The sequence below is a fragment of the Canis lupus genome, chromosome 6 (assembly GCF_011100685.1).
Source record: "Canis lupus familiaris isolate Mischka breed German Shepherd chromosome 6, alternate assembly UU_Cfam_GSD_1.0, whole genome shotgun sequence".
In the NCBI taxonomy this organism is placed as follows: Eukaryota; Metazoa; Chordata; class Mammalia; order Carnivora; family Canidae; genus Canis; species Canis lupus.
This window is the reverse complement of record NC_049227.1, coordinates 26,899,403-26,919,180: the sequence shown is the minus strand read 5'-3', so window position 1 is coordinate 26,919,180 and position 19,778 is coordinate 26,899,403. Positions and strand designations below refer to the sequence as shown.

Genomic DNA, 19,778 nt, shown 5'->3' with positions numbered 1-19,778 from the left:
ATCTTAAAAAAAAAAAAACCCCACAACTCTGAAACAATTCCCTCTCACACACAACCACATGCACACAAACACACACAAGTGATGGGTATCCTAGTTTTTTGTCTGTCTGTACGTACATACCCTCTTTGAAAAGCTGGGCCATGCAATCCATGCTATTTTTAAATCCATTTATTTTTCATTTGATACATTGTGAACATCTTCCCCCGAGAGTAAATCACTTTAATCATCTTCAGATTATTCCGTTAAATGAATGTACCATAATTGGCTTCATGAAGACTCTCAATGTGGACATTTGGGCGGTTTACAATTTTCCTTGCTACTATCAACAACCGTGTGGTAAATGTTTATAGCTTAATTTTTTGCACATACCCTCCTTTATTTTCTCAGAATGAATGCCAAGCAGTGAAATCACTGAGTCAAAAATCACAGATCTTTTTAAGGCTTTGACATACAGGGCCAGATTTCCCCCTACAGGTTTTGCTCATTTTCAATTCCATCGGTGCTACACAAACTTGCCAATTTCTCCCACAGGCTCCCCATCGGTAGGTATTATCATGTATTGTTAAATATGCAAGTTGTGCTTACTTTGGCCTTTCAAAATTGCCTGTTTGCTAATATTGTATATCAACAATGCTTCGGTGTAACAAGTTTCCTTCTTGCATCTTTTCCTTCTACATTAATTCAAACTATCTCTTTATATACAAAGAATATCGTCATTCTGGCCCATCGTGTATGTTACAAATATTTTCCCATCTTTTCACTCACACGGCAGTTTGAAAATGGTTTTTCTCACAGAAAAACAAGTCTGGTGATTTAAAGTTTCTGCCTTTGTTCTGCCTAAGAAAGTCATTCCTTACCATTAGATTTTTTAAAGACTCTCCTGTTATTTCACCTAATGCTTTATAGTTTGGTTTTTTAAATATTTAAATCTTGATTCAAATGAGTTGCCTCTAGGACACAATGGAGATGATAAAGGATGGGTTTCAACTTTTTACTTTTATGTACTCTTATAATGCTGGGCTTTGGGTTCTGTACAATGAGCAAGCACTACTTTTGTCATTCGAATAATTATGAAAAATGTATCACTCACTTGGGCTTTTATTCTGGAATCTGATAGGTAGGAATCTAACTTCTGTTGGTTCTCTAAATGGCTCCTCAGTTGCCCTGACACCTGTTATATGGCTCGGAGCTGAGATCTGGAAGGCATAGAAGAGTGAACCTGGTGAAAAAGGCCAGAAGTGCACATCAGTGAGGGGAAACAGTGTATTCAGACAAGTAAGAAAATAGCCAGTGGGTTCAGGGAATTCCAGGTCAATCAACGTGACTCAAGTGAAAGGTATGGATAGAGTCTTCTTAGTTTTAGGGGGCGGATTTAGGGGGCTATGTTTTAAAAATTCATAATTCAAGAACTAAAGTTATCACGACTTATGACAATGGTCCCCACTTCCTAGAGTTCATTAGCTATTTAAACATTTGCTCTATTTGCTTTATCTTTCTGTTAATAGAAGTAAAACATTACAGAGGAAGTTAATATTCTCATTGATGATCATTTCCCATTCTATTCTCTCTGTGTTCACATAACTGGTACATTCCCACTTAGGTTCCAATAAGTTATGCCTATGTTTCTGTGTGTGTGTGTGTGTGTGTGTGTGTGTGTGTGTGTGTGTGTTAAGATTAGGTTTGGCCACAAGTGAAAAGAAACCCTAAGGGACAACTGGGTGGCTCAGTTGGTTAAGCATCTGCCTTCGGTTCAGATCATGATCCCAGGCTTCTGCTTGTGCTCATGCTCTCTCTGACAAATAAACAAAATCTTAAAACACACACACACACAACAAAAAACCCTGAAGTAAGGGGAAGAGGTGTTTTTTTTTTTTAAGATTTTATTTATTTAATTGTCAGAGAGAGAACACAAGCAGGGGGAGCTGCAGGCAGTGGGAGAGGGAGAAGTAGGCTCCCCCATTGAGCAGGGAGCCAAATGTGGGACTTGATCTCAGAACTCCAGGATCATGACCTGAGTTGAAGGCAGATGTTTAACCAACTGAGCCACCCAGGTGCCCCGGGAAGAGGGGAAGGAGGGTCTTTAAAGATAGATATTTATATCTCTCTCATATAAAAGTCTTGGTAAAGAGTCCAGACCTGCTATGGCTTCTTTATGATTCAAGAACCCAGCTTCCTTCTACCTTACAGCTCTTCCATGCATGGATTCCATTCTAAAATTTATTTCTTGGTCCAAGATGGCCATTCTAGCTCCTGCCTTCACACCCATATTCCAGCCAATAGAAAGGGATAGAAGGGGTAGAGATGAAATACAGCAAAGAGAAGAAGGTGTTGTCAGTTGAACTGTGTCTACCAAAAAGATATGTTGATGTCCTAACCCCCAGGATGTGTCAATGTGACCTGATTTGGAAATGAGGTTTCTGCAAACGTAATCAAGTTAAGACGCATTACTGTGGGTCCTAGTCCAATATGACCAGTGTTCTCTAAATCCTGGAAAGATTTAGACACATAGGGAGGAACGTCATGGGAAGACAGAGGCAGATATTGGAATGATGTGTCTGTAAGCCAAGGAATTCCAAGGACTGCCAGCGACACCAGAAGCTGGGAGAAAGGCATGGAACAGATTCTCCCCTGGGGCCACCGAGGGAGCACAGCTATGCTGATAGGACTTCTGGCCCCCAAGAGCAGTGAGGGAATACTCAGTTTATGCCCCGGGAAACCTGATAGAGAAGGCCAAGGGGAAGAGCAAGAGGAGCAGAAGAGCTGGAGGTTTATCAGCTACCCTTAGGGAAGATTCCTGGAAGCTGCGTAGTTAGATGTGGTCACAGCTCCCTGCACGGACCTCTTTATTCTACCATTCCCTGTGCCCAACTCAATCTCTTACAATGGGGGTGGGGTGAGGAGGGAAGAACACTGATCTTTCTAAAAATGGAGATAAATGGCACCAACTATGGTGTTCCTTCTGCAACTTAAGAAAAAAATCATTTGTTTGCAAGATTTATCGAGATGGAGACGGGTAGTTCTAAATCACTATGTTTAAAAGTGATATACTAGTCTACTGTGAGAATTTACCGCCACTTACATTCTGAATAGGATAACATTTTTTTCACTTTTTTTTTTCCTCTTACAAACATCGCTGCAGTAAATGCTGTACTATCTCCTTGAGCATATACAGGAGAATTTCCCTAAAGCATATACTTAGACGTGGAAGGTTTAAGGGATGGCATCTATACATTTTCAGTTTTTAAAGATATTTCTAAGTGGTTTCCCCCAAGTGGTTATGTCAGTGTAAGCCCTCTGCACATCCCATTTTACTACCGACATTTTATTTTACTGTACTTTTTAATCTTTTCCAAAATTATAGGTGAAATCATAAAATGTACCCATTTTAAGCGTACAGTTAAATAAATCTTGACAAATGCATCATCCCACCCGTGTCAATACTGCCACAATCAAGGCTCAGAATTATTTCGATCACATAAAGTAATCCCTTCATGCACAGTCCGAAGCCAATAGATTTGAAAAATGTAGATGAAATCCAAATATTTCTTTATAAACAACTTAGCAAAAATGACATGAGAAACATCAGAAAACCTGAACACTCCTTTAGCTAATAAAGAAACTGTATCTACAGTTATAATCCATCCCTCCCTGTATGTTGGTAAATTGAACACTAATAAAAAATTATTTTATTAAAAAAAATTTTTTAAAAAATCCATCCCTCCTACACACACACACACACTCTCTCTCTCTCTCCCAACCCAAACGACTTTACTAGTGAATTCTTTTGAGTGAAGGAGAGAAAAAACAACAACAACAACAAAAAAAAAAAACACCAAATTAACAAAATTCTTAAATTTAGAACAATCTCATTCAAAATCCCAGCGGGAAGGGACTACAGGATTCTAAAATGCATATGGAAATGCAAAGGATCAAGAGAGCAATGATAATCTTAAATAAGAACGAAGTTGGAGGAAAGCTGTTGGGGGTGTTAGGAATGTTCTATGCCTGGATCAGGCGCTGTTCTCATGGGAGTAATCACTTTATACAAATTCAATGAGCTGTTCTCTTGAGGTTTATGCACGTTGCTTTATGTTAATACAAATGTTTACAAAACAAAACAGCCTCCCCTACAAAACCTTCTACTTGCCAGGAGCAAAGGTTTCCTGGAAAGTCCTCATTATTTGTACCAGGCCCTCTGGTGGGATATATTTCAACTAATTAAAAATAGGAGCGCAGGGCAGCCCGGGTGGCTCAGAGGTTTAGTGCTGCCTTCAGCCCAGGGCCTGATCCTGGAGACCTGGGATCGAGTCCCATGTCGGCTCCCTGCATGGAGCCTGCTTCCCCCTCTGCCTGTGTCCCTGCCTCTCTCTCTCTCTCTCTCCCCCGTCTCTGTGTTTCTCATGAATAAATAAATAAAATCTAAAAAAATAAAAAAAAAAAAAACAAACAAACGTGAGCACAGGAATCAACTCACCTTCAAACCTGGCTCCATTGCCTGGATTGATAAAATGACCTTAGAAAATGGATTGGCAGCGTCCAGCAGCGAACGTGTGTTCGCTAGGACCTTGCCCCTAAGCTGCTAAGCATACACTTATCATAAGTGAGATATACAGTCAAAAATTTGAAAAGTTCTGGGGCAGCCCGGGTGGCTCAGCAGTTTAGCACCGCCTTCGGCCCAGGGCCTGATCCTGGAGACCCGGGATCGGATCGAGTCCCGAGTCCCGCATCGGGCTCCCTGCAGGGAGCCTGCTTCTCCCTCTGCCTGTGTCTCTGCCTCTCTCTCTCTCTCTCTCTCTCTCTCTCTTCTGTCTCTCATGAATAAATAAATAAAATTAAAACAAAAAACTCTTTTAAAAAAATGTGAAGTTCTAAGGACCGATCACCTTTGGGCAAGGTGCTTCCTTTACCTCTTTGAGTTTCAATTTCCAAATCCGTAAAATGGACATCCTGTCGCCCACAGCTACCTCGCAGGATGGTGTCTAGGCAGGGAAAGCAATCAGGACTAGCATCCAATGTACAGTACAAGCTCAATAAATGACAGCTGATGTTTTCATCCGACTTTCAATGTCACACACCATCACCTGTGCCCTCACGGGGTATAAAATACCACCCCTGCAGCGCTGCACTTCTCCCCACCCCAGTGTCTACACTGCATTTACCAAGTGAGACAGCCAGGGTGGGCAAGGTCATTGTGTTTGAGAAATCTCAGCCTAGGTCTGCACAAAAGTCCCCAGTGGACTAAACGGGGAGGGAGGGCTGCTGCAGAGCACCACCCCCCACCCCCCGAAATGGGAGCTCCCTCTCCTCTCCCTTGTCTGAGACCACAGGACCCTGCCCAGTTCAGCAAAGGCCTCAGCTCATACCCCCTGCTCACTCCTCCCCGCCAGAGTCGCCGGCGGTCAGGCCCTGCCTCTGCGGAGTTCGCTCCATCTGGAATCCTCTGGGGAAACAGACACGGATCATGTACACCGCAGACTTAGCCTTTATATTTCATTGTGTGTCTGTTGAGGCGGCGGTGAACCAGATGTGGTTTTCGGCAGACATGACTTCAAAAGCCGTGAACACACTTATCAGTAAACTGCAGAACACGAGGCAGCCGGCAACAGTCAAGGTCACTGACAAGTGACATGGCAAATAAAGGGAGATTAAAAGCCATGCCTTGTCTGACATGGGCCCATTTGATACTTACCAATGGCAGGATACGGAACATTGCTTACTCTTGATGGGAAGTCATTGAACATAGTGTAATTTCTTGGAAAGTGAGTCCCTGTCATTTTTCTCTAGGGAGAAAAAGAAGGAAAAGAAACAAAATAAACTACAGGTAGCTCTCTGCTGATGCTCTAGATGCTTGCATTTCTGTATTACTAACCTTTATTAAGAGTTTGCTGTTGGGGGCAACTGGGTGGCTCGGTGGTTGAGATTTTCTGTCTTTGGCCCAGAGCCTGATCCTGGAGACCGAGGATCCAGTCCCGCATCAGGCTCCCTACAGGGAGCCTGTTTCTCCCTCTGCCTGTGTCTCTGCCTCTCTCTGTGTGTCTCTCATGAATAAATACATAAAATCTAAAAAAAAAAAAAAAAAAAAAAGTTTGCCATTGGCCAGATTTTCTAAGCGTTCCCCTCTTTGATCCCGAGTCCAACCATACTTAACCTCATTTTAATAATTATTCTCTCCTTCCAGGAGGGGAAACTGAGACTCAGGAGATTTATGGTAACCTTCCCAAGACAGTCAGTGACCAGCCAAGACTGGAACACGGAGATTATGTTCTAACGCTTACGCATGATGACAGAGATTTACTCTGGGTGAAGGAGAGAGTGTATTAGGAGGACATCCAGATGGCTTGGCTTTCTGGCAATACGAACAATTGGCATGCACACTAGATCCTACCTATTTTTTGGACACCATCCTTCTCTGCTCTCGAGAAACGTGCACTCTAAAGAATTGCTAGAAATGGTCATTTGCATGCTGCGGCGGCAGAACCAACATCCCTTGATTCTGCATCTCTGTAGCATAAGGAGGATTTCCATAAATCAAGCTTTCTTCTATCCCAAATAACACTCATGTATGCCAAGGAAATGCACTATTTGAAAAAGCCTATTCATGAGGCATACTTTTGCTTTTCACCCACCAATCTATTATTAAGCGTACATTAAAAAAAAAAAAACACACACACACACACACACACAGAGTTTGTAAGTCAGGTTTAAACCACAGGACAAGGGCACCTGGGTGGCTCAGTGGTTGAGCCTCTGTCTTCCGCTCGGGGCGTGATCCCGGAGTCCCGGGATCAAGTCCCATATCGGGCTCCCCACAGGGAGCCTGCTTCTCCCTCTGCCTGTATCTCTGCCTCTCTCTGTGCATCTCTCATGAATAAATAAATAAAATCTTTAGAAAAATAATTTTTTAAAAACCCACAGGACACATCCACTAAAAATAAACCAAATTAAAACAATATTATTCTCCAAATACCTAGTGTCCTAAGTTTGTCCAGGCAGATGTAGGCTAGAGTCACCCCATCCTTTGAGTTTTAAATATATTTGGCCTACGCTGCCATCCCAAGTCCTGTGAGTCTAACAACCTCCGAAGATTTTTGTGGAATCATCAGGGTTTCTGTTCCTCTTGATCACGTCTGCCTGCAAGTTCCCACATTTCCCCTCCCCTGTTACTCTCCTGGTCATTCACATTCTCTATCTCAAGGCTGTTCTCTTCTCTCTGTACTGTGTGGACCCAAGTAGTCACAGCTTCCTTTTCTGGTGTTCCTTAATATGTCTGTCATTATCAACACTTAGAGGTGGCCAAGAGGGGTTCTAACACAGCAATACCAATACCTCAAAATTTGCCATTAGATATCTCAAGTCCACTTGACCCCTAACTCAACCTCTACCTCACACTTCCAGAAATGGTAGAAGAAGCTCTGTTCCAGCCACTGTGGCCCCTCATGGTCCCTCAGTCATGTCAAATTCATTCTTACCCCAGGGCCTTTGCACTTGTCAGATGACTATCCCTCAAATAGCTTCAGGATTGTTCTGTCCCTTCCATCACATCTGTGCACAAGGTCACCATATTGGAGACACCTTCTCTGACCATTCCTTATAAACCCACCTTGGTCTTGCTTTCCTCCTTTGTCTCTGCAGCTCTCATCAACACCTGCCATACTGAATATTTTTCTGTTCACGTTTTTTTTTTTTTTAATCTGTCTCCACTGCCAGAACTCATGTCTTGTAAGGGTGGTGATCTCACCTATTGTGTTCTTTCCTGCAACACCAGGATCTAGAATGGAGTGCATAGTGGGGGATTAATGCAATGTGTTGATAGAGTAAAAGAATCAGCAAAGACATTTTCCATTTAATTAAAGTGCTCTTTTTCAGGAGCAGTGTCAACATGATCACCCCAAAGTATAATTAAGTAATTAGGGTGATATTTTGCCACTACAGAAAAAGCACCACATGGACAATGTTATACTGGAGGAGAACTCATGATCTGGGCTAGAATCCAAAGATTTCTATGAAAAAAAAAAAAAAAGGTAAAATATCTGATTAATAATTTTAGATTGGTTGGGTTGAAATGATTATATGTTAGATATTTGGGGATAAAGGAAATACATTATTAAGTTAATTTCACCGATTCACTTTATTAATTTTTTTTATGATTTATTTATTTATTTGAGAGAGAGAACAGGGGGAAGGAGCAGAGAGCGTGGAAGAGAGAGTCGCAAGCAGGCTCCATGTCCCCACGTGGAGCTCCATGTGAGGTCCAATCTCACGACCCTGGGTCATGACCTGAGCCAAAGCCAACGGTCAGTCGTTTAACTGACTGAGCAACCTAGGGGTCCCTCACTTTACTTTTTAATTCAGCTATTAGAAAATTTTAAATTACATATATGGGGGTGCCTGGGTGGCACAGTTGAACATCTGACTCTTGGTTTCATCTCAGCTGGTGATCTCAGGGTCATGAGATGGAACCTCATGACGGCTCTACACGGACTCTGCTTAGGCTTCTCTCTCCCTCTCCCTCTGCCCTTCCTGCTCATGTTCTGTCTCTAAATTTTAAAAATCTTTAAAAATAAATTACATATGTGACTTTCCCTTGGACAGCACTGTTCCAGATTCTCACTCTCCTCTTACACACGTGTGTACATGTATCTTATGTTTACTAAAAATAGGAGCACATTGCACATACTGTCTCATCCACCTGCTATTTTTACCTAGCAGCCTACCAAGAACATTTCTGCATGCCAGGAAATTAGATTCTCATCGTTATTTTTAATGGCTCCAGAGTATAACACTAAATAAGAACCTCAGAATTTATTTAACCTATAATAGAATTGTTCTAGGCTACTTCTTTTCCTTTTCTTTTCTTCCCTGTTTTCTCTTTTTTTACTGGTAGATCATGCCCTGTGACCAGTTGCATTACAAGAAACCATGTGTATGTGTTCTGTTACTTCCCTAGGATAAATTCCTAAAATATATTTTGGGTTCATGGGAACCAAGTAGGTGGCAAGCTCCTTGGACCAGCAACTTGATGAAGTGGGGATGCTATGTGGTGAAGCAACAGAGGGATTTCAAAAGCCTTTGACCAGTGGCTTCAAGGTTCGGAGCATGTAGCCCCAAATCACAAGAAACAGTGTAATGGGGTGTTGGATATATAGGCCCTAGAGGCAGACAAGCCAGGTTGTGACCCCAGTTCTCTGTCACTTCTAACTCTGTGACTTCTAGACAGTTTTGTAAACTTTCTGAGCCTTGGTTTCCATACTTAAGAAACAGGAGTATTAATTGTACCTCCTGTGTAAGATTACTCTTAGGATTGATTGAAATGCCACATGTGATTGTCCAGCACAGTGCTCAGCTCTTGGCAAATCCTTTGGTAACATTTTTGAGATCTGGTTTGGATATGCCAATCAACACACACACACACACACACACACACGCATGCACACACGCACACACACAAATTTCTGCATTTTTATCATACTCTCCCCTCTCTCAACTACTTTTTTCAAATAGAGATCTATTTGCTAAAATAAATTGAAATGGGTAAAGAATATGAGGCACAATTTATACTAGATATATCTGCAATTACTAACTCTGAATTAAACATATCCCTTCATGAATAATGAAGCAGAAATAGGCCAAAGGAAAAATGAGATAAGATCTTAAATCCATGTATTTTTAATTGCTTCATTATCTAAAATTTGCTATGAATAGCAGTGGATACAGTTTGCTGTTTAAAGCACAAAAAGAAATAAGAATTTTCAGCCAAATCACAAAAGGCTATCAAAAATTAATTTTGTGTGCTGTGATCATTGAAAATGTAAGTGATTTTGAGGCAGAGTGACATTAAAAATACCATTTATATGCTAATAATAAATGTATTTTCTTCATTTTGATGCAAAATAAATTTTATTTTCATTTTAATGAACTGTAATGAATTATAAGCTTTCTCTTTTTATCTTTGGGTAAAAGTTTGGGACAGATAGCTTAAGGTTGGCAGATGACAGGCAAAAGGTCTGAGAGGGAATGAAAGTGGGTCAGGTCCTGCCACCTGGTACTGACCTCCTAAACTGCATGGGAACCTCTGGAGCTGACGTGGTTTTCTCTAGGTTTTTAGAAATTTCTAACAGATTTACCTCAGAGGTAGCAAACTATCCATTTTGGTGCCATATTAGGAAAAAGGTATCTTTTTTTTTTTTTTTTTTTTTAGGAAAAAGGTATCTATGAACTATATTGAATGGATCATCCTTTATTTCTTACATGGAGCAATATTCACATTCTGGAATTTGAAAGAAGAGCACAGTTATGTGACTCTTGGCATGCATATCACTCTCTGAAGGATATTTTTCAATAATATTTATTCTTTGCCGAAGCCTTACCCTTGCCTGGCACTTTGCTAAGTGTTTGATCTGTTCTTTGACCTAATCTTCATCATAGCCCTAAGCAGGTACGTCTTTTTTTTTTTTTAAGGTTTTGTTTATTTATTTATGAGAGACACACAGAGAGAGAGGCAGAGACACAGGCAGAGGGAGAAGCAGGCACCCCGTGGGGGGCCAGACGCAAAACTCAATCCCAGGACCCCGGGATCATGATCTGAGCTGAAGGCAGGTGCTCAACCACTAAACCACACAGGTGTCCCCTATAATCCTCGTCTTACAGGTGAGAAACTTAAAACCCAAAGGAGATAAGCAATGTCACAGATTGTCAGTTGTGAATTTGAACTCATATCTGTCTTTGAGTTAAGTGCCATACAGTTACTTTATGTATAGTGTTGACTCCTTTAAAAAGAAGAAATAGGACATTAATGTTTAACCCAAATAAAGGAATTGCGAATGGTAACATTTCAGGCATCAGTGAAAGAAATGCTGGGGGGAGGGGAGGGATGGGAAGAAGGACATGGGGGTGCCCTGAATTGTCACTGCCCATTCTGCCTCCAGGATGCAGGAAACCTGCTGAGTACCTCACATGGGTCCTGACTACCATTAAAGACTGATTTGTTATTTTACTATATCTGAAAGGATGGAATGCTCGAGACTTCCACACATGCATGTGGGGCCATTGGCAGAAAATACCCAGAGCCCTACTCGGCTGAGAGGCCATTCATTTTTCATTGAGGGTCTGACATTATTCTCTGATATCTGACTTCTTTGAAGTGAGGAGCCAAGTTTCCAAATCCATTTCTGTGTTCCCCGCACCCCTTACTCTTAGATCTCGGATTGCCTTTGCTGACTTGGTTGTTGATGCTAATTCTCTTTAACCAGGGTCTCTTTAAGTGGGACTTTGTGAGTTATAGAGCAGTAATTCACCCCTTCAGATCTAGTGGACCCAAGGCCATAGGCCGGCTCCCATTAAATGGAAAGGTCTGAATTATTATCCTATAATTCACCTCTTGGAAGTGTCTTAATTCAATTACACTGTGTCCCTGAATGACTATTAAAAGAAATAGAGAAAGGGTTCTGGATCTTTTTTGTTACAATCCAAAGTAATTTGCAGTGCCAGAGAGTTCTTCCTCTCAAGTTGTTAGGAAATTAAACAGAAAGATGAAAGTAAAGAGCCTCTTATCATTGGCAATGTTACACTGTAGACAATCAGTCGAGTTTTAGCCAATGGAAACATGGCAGGGGTCACAGCAATCAAGTGTCTTTTCTGTGACCAAATAAACCCTTTTGATTTATATCTTCTCCCCCTTCCTTCCCATTTTTGAACTGTTCTCCTCATAAGTTTAAGACTGATGCTCTCTTCTGTTATAACCCACCCCTTAGGACAACATAAGACTTTGTATGATAAATGCAGATGACTAAGGCTTGGGGACCTCATTAGCTTCAACAGAAGCAAAGATAATCCAATGCTGGCAACAACCAAAGAATATCTGAGATTCCCTTGGGTCTTGGTTTGGGTTCTCCCAGAAGCAAACCCCGAGACAAGGACTTATACAAGCCTCGTTGAAATGAGAGGGAAAAGTAGTGAGATTGGGGAGGGAAAGATGCTAGTTCTCAGCGTATCAGGTGGGATGCTCCTACAGGCAACCAGAGGCTCAGTCTTGCTGGGGAACCCTAGAGAATGGTGTGGAACAGAGCAGTAGGGAGTGGCAGAATTTACCCAGCTTCCCTCAGGCACAGGTGGAGAGCTGCTCAGGAAAATGATAAATTGGCCAACTTTGTCCCTGCTTTCCTCATGCACTTCGGGAGTCTAGGATTTGACCATCCAATTGCCTGTGTTCCACTTCACCTCCATGGATATGGTCAAAAACTATAAAATGCCTTTCTAAAGCTCAGAAATACTCATCCTCAGCTCCAAGCCACATCTATTGGTCAATAAAGAGCACAGATAAAAGCTTGCAGGTTCCCAGGCTCAAATCCTATCATGTGATCATGAGCAGTTACTACTGTAAGACTCAGGGTTTTTTGTTTATTTGGTTTTTTAAGATGTTATTTATTTATTCATGAGAGACACAGAGAAAGAGAGGCAGAGACATAGGCAGAGGGAGAAGCAGGCTCCCTGAGGGGAGCCGGATGTGGGACTTGATCCTGGAGACCTGGGATCACGCTCTGAGCCAAAGGCAGATGCTCAATCCCTGAGCTCAAACCCTTGGGTATCCCCAAGACTCAGGTTTCTCATCTGCAAAATGGAGGCAGTCTTTCCCAAGGTGCTGTAGGAAACCGCCCTTACCTTAGTAGGATGCCTAGTACACAAATGGCCACTATGATCCAAGGAGATTAATGGGGCTTTGCTTTGGGGGTACATAGGAAAACCATTTCTCCAAATTGGGCAGGTCTTTAATTCACTACCCCTCCTTCTTAACCTGGTCTGTTTCTAACTTTCTGGATCAATTTACTCACATATGCAGAAAACAGATGGCTCCCAAGAATCTAAGTAGAGATCGTCCTCTGGTGACGCACAAACCACCTGCAGGCAACATATATGGTTTTGGCGACATCCTGCAAAGAATATTAAAATGAATGAACGTATTTAAAATTTCCGATATCTATCAAAATGTCAAAAGGTCTTGCCACGCTGGGTCCGACTGCCATTCTGCAGCATTGGCTGGCTGTGAGGGACAGATGCTTCCAGCCTGGGTGACCCCCCCCTCACTCACCCCCAGGGGCTCCCAGTTCCCACCACTCCCTATTTTAACAGCCTGCTTTATGCCTTCCCATTACCTGCCTGGCCTCTGTAAGGCATTTTTGAGTTTAAAACTTCGGTTCCAGCTCTTCCGACCAAAAGCAGTCGCTCTAGACATACTCCCGCGTAACAACAAAAGTCTATCCAAAGTGATTTATCTTTTTTACTTCATTTTAATGAAGAAAAAGGCTATTGAAATGTGAATCATATAATCAGCTATGGATAGAGTATGCAGAAGGATGGATCTTGCTGCTGCTTAGGACCTACTAATGGAATGGTTCAGGTTTAGAATAGGAAACTGTGCTTCACCAGCAAGAATTAGAGAACCAGACTGGGCAGTCGTGGCACTAAACAAGCCAACAGGCACAAAGCTACGCTCCTGGAGTGTGCAGCCCACAGAGATGCCATAAGGCCGGGCCCGCGCTGTAGACTAATAGCCTTGTAATTGGCTGATCTCCATCTGCCTCTTGTGAACAGGACATCTTTTGTACCTGGGGTGGTTGCAGACATGGAAATGAGGGGCTCTGGGTGGTGACTACTTAATAGAGAGGAGTGCTGGGCACGTGGTGGAGAATCGCTTCCTCTGAAGCATAAATAGGGCAACGGGTCGGCCTTGTGAGGTCTTGGGGGAAGAGGGCCATCCCGGGGCCTCCGGCCCATCTGCTCACTTTAAGAAATTTGCTGACCTCATCAACAGATTCCATCCACATGGGCATGTTCTGTTTCACACAGGATTTCCCAACCTCCCTTGCCGACATTTGGGGCTGGGTCATGCTTTGTCGCTGGGGGCTGTCCTGCACCTAGGAGAATCTTGGCGGCACCTGTGGCTCTGTCTCCACCTGTGTGCTACCCACCAGGAGCAGCCCCTCCCTGATGTGCAACCACAAGTACCTCCAGACACCGCCAATGTCCTCTGGGAGGCAAAATCGCCCCCAGCAGTGAACCACTGGTGTTAGCCTGTGCAGCATTTAGCAATTTTTGCAAATTAGTGGACTCTCTTTTAAAATTAAGGAATCGCACTTTATTTTTTTTTTAATTTATTTTTTATTGGTGTTCAATTCGCACTTTAAATCTTAATTTCTGGGGACACCTGGGTGTCTTAGCGGTTGAGATTTTCTGTCTTTGGCTCAGGGTGTGATTCCGGGGTCCTGGGATAAAGTCCCATATTGGGTGCCCTGCAAGGAGCCTGCTTCTCCCTCTGCCTATGTCTCTGCCTTTCTCTGTCTCTCATGAATAAATAAATAAAAATCGTTTTAAAAAAGAAAAGTTCAGATGAGTTAGCCATATAGAGTCTAGTCCCTTCCCTCTACATCTGAGCCTCTGTTACCCCTCTAATTCCACCTTCTGTACTTCTGCCCCCCACCAAGTCCTCCTGTCTGCTCACTCTCCTCCAGTCACACAAGTTCTTTTCCAGATGTGCTCCTACCTCAGGGCCTTTGTACCTGCTGTTCCTGCCACCTAAAATGTTTTCCCCCCAGATGTGAGGAAAGTGCTCTTCACTTCCTTCAGGTCTTCACCCAAGCATCACCATCTTGGTAGGGGTCTTCTGTGGTCACTCCACCTACAATTTCATTACCTCTCCTTCCCAAATTCCCTACCCACCCCTATCCCATTTTCTTTTTTTTATTTTTTTAAATATTTTTATTTATTTATTCATGAGAGACACAGAGAGGGAGACAGAGACACAGGCAGAAGAAAAAGCAGGCTCCATGCAGGGAGCCCGATGTGGGACTCGATCCCGGGACTCCAGGATCATGCCCTCAGCCAAAGGCAGATGCTCAACCGCTAAGCCACCCAAGCATCCCTTTATTTTTTTTCATTAGCATTTATCTAACAGGATATAAAACATCCATCTTTACTTAAAATCTTGATAGTTTGTTCATCATAGATATTTTTGCATTCATTTTATTTTTTTAAGATTTTATTTATTTGAGAAAGAGAGAGAGCATGAATGGGGGAGGGGCAGAGGGCGAGAGGGAGGGGCAGAGGGGGAAGAAGAGGGAGAAACAGACTCTGCGCTGAACAGGAGCCTGACTTGGGGCTCAATCCCAGGACCCTGAGACCCTGACCTGAGCCAAAGTCAGCTGCTTAACCAACTGAGCCACCAGGGGCCTCTGCATATTTATTTTTATCACCGAGTTTTTGCCATCCTCCCTTAACTTTTGCAAAGTACATGCTTAATTTGTCTCATCCTAGTCCTAGCACCTTACATATGTTGACTTATTAATCTTGCTTATTGTGTGTCTACCTCCAGCACAACGTAAGTTCCATGAGGACAAGGCTTTTTATCTACTTTGTGTACTGCATGGGATTTGCGCCTGGTATATAGTATGTGTGTGATACATAATTAACGAATGAATGAATTCCTGCCAGGCAATACTTACCTAGAGCTGAGATTCACTATCCCAGTTTTATTCCTAAATCCATTCATTCATTCATTCATTCATTCATTCATTCATTTTGCAAACATACAGGACACCTACTAAATGCCAGGCATTGTGCTGGGTCCCAGAAAGGAAGAGGTGAGTGAGTTCCTTCTGTCCTAAAGCTTAGGGTCTGATGGGGGCCAATTACAATATAGAGAAATAAGTGCTGTGATAGAAACAGAAAGGTTAGAACTTTAAAATATGAATTGGAGGGGGAGTTACAAATCATCACAGTGGAAGTAGACAGCACAGAAGGTTTCCATCAGCAGTGTACATACTTCGCAAAACCAAAACTTTCCTCAAAGATCCAGAGACACAGTCCATATTTCCCATATGTATTCCACAAATATGTACCGCGTATCCAGTAGCTGCAAATCACTCTTGTAAACCCGAAGAATACCACGGCAAGAAAGTCAGAGGCAAACATAAAATAATAAATTCCAAAATTTCTATTTAACTATTATAAGTGGTCTGAAGAAGATGTAAGGAGTATCAAAAGAGCTGGAAAGTGGAGCCCATCTTAGACTAGAATTAGTGAAGCTTCACTGAAGAGATAACATTTGAGCCCTACAAAAAGGAGCTGACAAAACAAAAAATGCAAAGGAGCGAGGCTGTTCCAGGTAGAGAATACAGTAAGTGCAAAGGCCCTGAGGTGAGAAGGAACTAACAGCAAGTCAATGGCACTGAATTGCAGACTGCAAGGTCAGAGTGGAATGTGGTGGAGAAGGACAGGTAGGCAAAGGGTAAGGCACACAGGATGCTGTGAGCATGTTAAGCACCCTGCACTTTATCCATGTGGACTGAGAAGGGAAATTATCTACCCTCAGCTTGGACACTGAGAACCAAAACTACATCCTGCTGTCTACTTGAACATGAATTTGTGCTACTCCTCTACTTTATTAGCATGGCTCCTCCCCTACCCCCAAGTCTCCGGCCCAGGGAAACAATCTGATATTCACTATAAGAACATAAGAAATACTCATCAACTCTTTGTACCGCTACCAAAGGAAATTTGCCAATGGAAAAATACCAAGTTTATACTCTAAATATTTCTAATCCCTTGCCTCAAAATCCACACCTTAGTGTATCTACCAACCCCGAGCTATTGATTATCCTCACCTAATCCTAACCAGGCCCCCACTTTGAAAGACCTAGTCTTTAACTTCTAAGTCTTCTGACCTTCCTTCCCCTCATCTGAGATCCTGCCATTACATGAGGAGGGGTGCTTCCTTACCACCAGAAGTAATCAACTCATCTTTGTCTTAACAAGAGGTGGGTTGCATTAGTGATATTAGGGAAGAGCTTCAGACAGGAGCCGTGGAGGGAATGTGAAGGGAAGTGACTAACAGGTGTATTGAGTCTGCCATAGAGTGAAGTTCAGAGAACATCTAAAAAGAGAACGCTACTTGGAAATGGCATCTGGTCTTTCTTGGCCACCTTTATGCTATCTAAACAATCAGAAAAGAGCAGACAATGCCAGTGGGGGAGAAAGAAAACAAAAACCAGACAGGAGGCCTTGGTCAAGGGGAAGGAAATCCAGGAACAATGCCACCACACACACTGCCATGCTTCTCTGCAGCAGAATCCAGGCTCTGAATCCTTTAAAGATGGTTTTCTTTTTTTAAAGATGTTTTTAAGTTGCTTTTTTAACCTATACACTGGAAATTGCACAGGTATCGTTTTGTCTTTAATCAAGTGAGATTGCACTATAATTTTGTTTAGTCATTAAAATGTTCTATAGCAAATCTTGTCAACAAGAGCCATTTAAAGGATTTTAATCAGTCTTCGTCAATCTTGAACAAGGTAGCAGTACAATATTTGCAACAAGACAAGTGGGATGTGAGATGCCCAAGACAAGCAGCCTGAGCATCCCGAATCCATTGCTGAGAGCTGTTTCTGCTCCACTTGCTTTTTTTGCTGTTCAGAGTTGCCAGTTTTCACATCCATCACCATGTCCAACTTAGCTTATACATAATAAAAGTCAGTCCAAAAGGTCTTAAGGCGTACATGTATGTGTATAGGTGGGGACAGGAAGGCAGAAGCCATGAATGGGTGGTATTACCCACAAGGCAGGCAGTTACTCCCAATGGATTTAGTTTTAAAAACAAGAATCATCCCTTATGTGTCTTTGTCTCACAGAAGATGCTATAATCCATGCAAAGCCTCTAAGGATTAGGGACCCTTGAGCAGAAGGGAAAGCCCAGAATGTGCTGCTGGAAGTGGAACATCTTATAAGGCATCTCTCAGATTAAATGTCCAGCCCAGCCCTCTCTCCTGAATTTTATGATTTCAGGCATCCATTCACATCTGTATCTGCTGGGATTCTTTTGGCAGCAATAACAGAAATCCCAACGCAGACTGTCCTACATGATATTTTATTTTATTTTTAAAATAAATTTATTTTTTTATTGGTGTTCAATTTACCAACATACAGAATAACACCCAGTGCTCATCCCGTCAAGTGCCCCCCTCAGTGCCCGTCACCCATTCACCCCCACCCCCCGACCTCCTCCCCTTCCACCACCCCTAGTTCGTTTCCCAGAGTTAGGAGTCTTTATGTTCTGTCTCCCTTTCTGATATTTCCCACACATTTCTTCTCCTTTCCCTTCTATTCCCTTTCACTATTATTTATATTTCCCAAATGGATGAGACCATAGAATGTTTGTCCTTCTCCGATTGACTTATTTCACTCAGCATAATACCCTCCAGTTCCATCCATGTTGAAGCAAATGGTGGGTATTTGTCGTTTCTAATGGCTGAGTAATATTCCATTGTATACATAGACCACATCTTCTTTATCCACTCATCTTTCGATGGACACCGAGGCTCGTTCCACAGTTTGGCTATTGTGGACATTGCTGCTAGAAACATCGGGGTGCAGGTGTCCCGGCGTTTCATTGCATCTGAACCTTTGGGGTAAATCCCCAGCAGTGCAATTGCTGGGTCGTAGGGCAGGTCTATTTTTAACTCTTTGAGGAACCTCCACACAGTTTTCCAGAGTGGCTGCACCAGTTCACATTCCCACCAACAGTGTAAGAGGGTTCCCTTTTCTCCACATCCTCTCCAACATTCCTACATGATATTTTAAAAGAAACAACAGGCCCAAAATGGAGTCACTTGTGCTAAGCCCCACAGCCCCAGCCAAGACTTAACATGGGACCTAACTACAGTTTCAGGCTCCTCCAGGAATGTAACCTTTAACCAGTCAAATTAGAATTACCTAGTTAGCACTAGGGATGACATCTGCCTGATAGACCCCTGTCTTTCCCCAAAGCAAGGTGACCTTGCTGAAATAATCTTTGCCAGAAACTTCCTTTCTTGGGGCTCCTGGGTGGCTCCGTCAGTTAAGCATCTGTCTTTGGCTCAGGTCATGATCCCAGGGTCCTGGGATCGAGTCCTGCATTGGGATCCTGTCTGTAGAGAGACAGCTTCTCCCTCTGCCCTTCCCCACCACTCGTGCTCCCTCTCTTTCTCTCTCCCTCCCTCAGATAAATAAATAAAATCTTTAAAAAAAAAACCCACAAAGACATAAAGAAACTTCCTTTGTCTTCCTCATTTTGCCTATGAAAGCCTTTCATTTTGTACAGCTCCTCAGAGCTCCTTTCTCTATCTGCTAGACGGGATAGAGAATCATGCTGCCTGATTCATGAATCGTTGAATAAAGCCAATTAGACCTTCAAATTGACTCGGTTGAATTTTGTTTTTTTAACAAGGATAAGAAAGCAGTTTATCAAATTTTCACTTAGACGTCCCACCAGAATTGTCGGCTGAATGGATCTAAATAAAGTCTCATGAGAGAGTCTGCATCATGTGGATTCTGGGACCAGACAGCCTAGGTTTCAAAATCCTGGCTCTGCTATTTACTAGTGGTGTGACCTTGAGGAAGCCACTCAACCCTCTGTGCCTCAGGCCTCCATTTGGAAAACAGGAATCATGATGGTCCCTCCATCACAGGTTAGCTGGGAAGGTCACGAGTGGATGATTGTAGCCTGTTTAAGAATGCTGCTTGGTACATAGTGAGCTCCATATGCATTTGAGTCTTATTTAAACCCTGAAAGTCACACCCAAACTTGATTCTTCTGGGATTCTCATCTCAGAAAACAGCATCACCCTCCACCCAGACGCCATCACCAGACTAGGCTACATCCCACGGTGCTCTATGTATTTCCTTCTTCTAATACTTAGGACAAATCCAATCTTACATGGTTATTTGGTAATTATTAGTTTAATGTCCGTTTCTCT

At 42.6% G+C, this 19,778-nt stretch overlaps 1 long non-coding RNA gene across 1 annotated transcript in view; it reads right to left on the bottom strand.

Moving 5' to 3' along the window:
* LOC102154816 overlaps positions 1-19,778 on the bottom strand; it is a 393,058-nt gene that overhangs the window by 85,081 nt on the left and 288,199 nt on the right. Inside the window, exons 5-6 of the long non-coding RNA XR_005360886.1 lie at positions 12,828-12,926; positions 5,690-5,780 (exon numbers count right to left, since the gene is read on the bottom strand). This is a non-coding gene — a long non-coding RNA (uncharacterized LOC102154816). The remainder of the gene's footprint in view (positions 1-5,689; positions 5,781-12,827; positions 12,927-19,778) is intronic.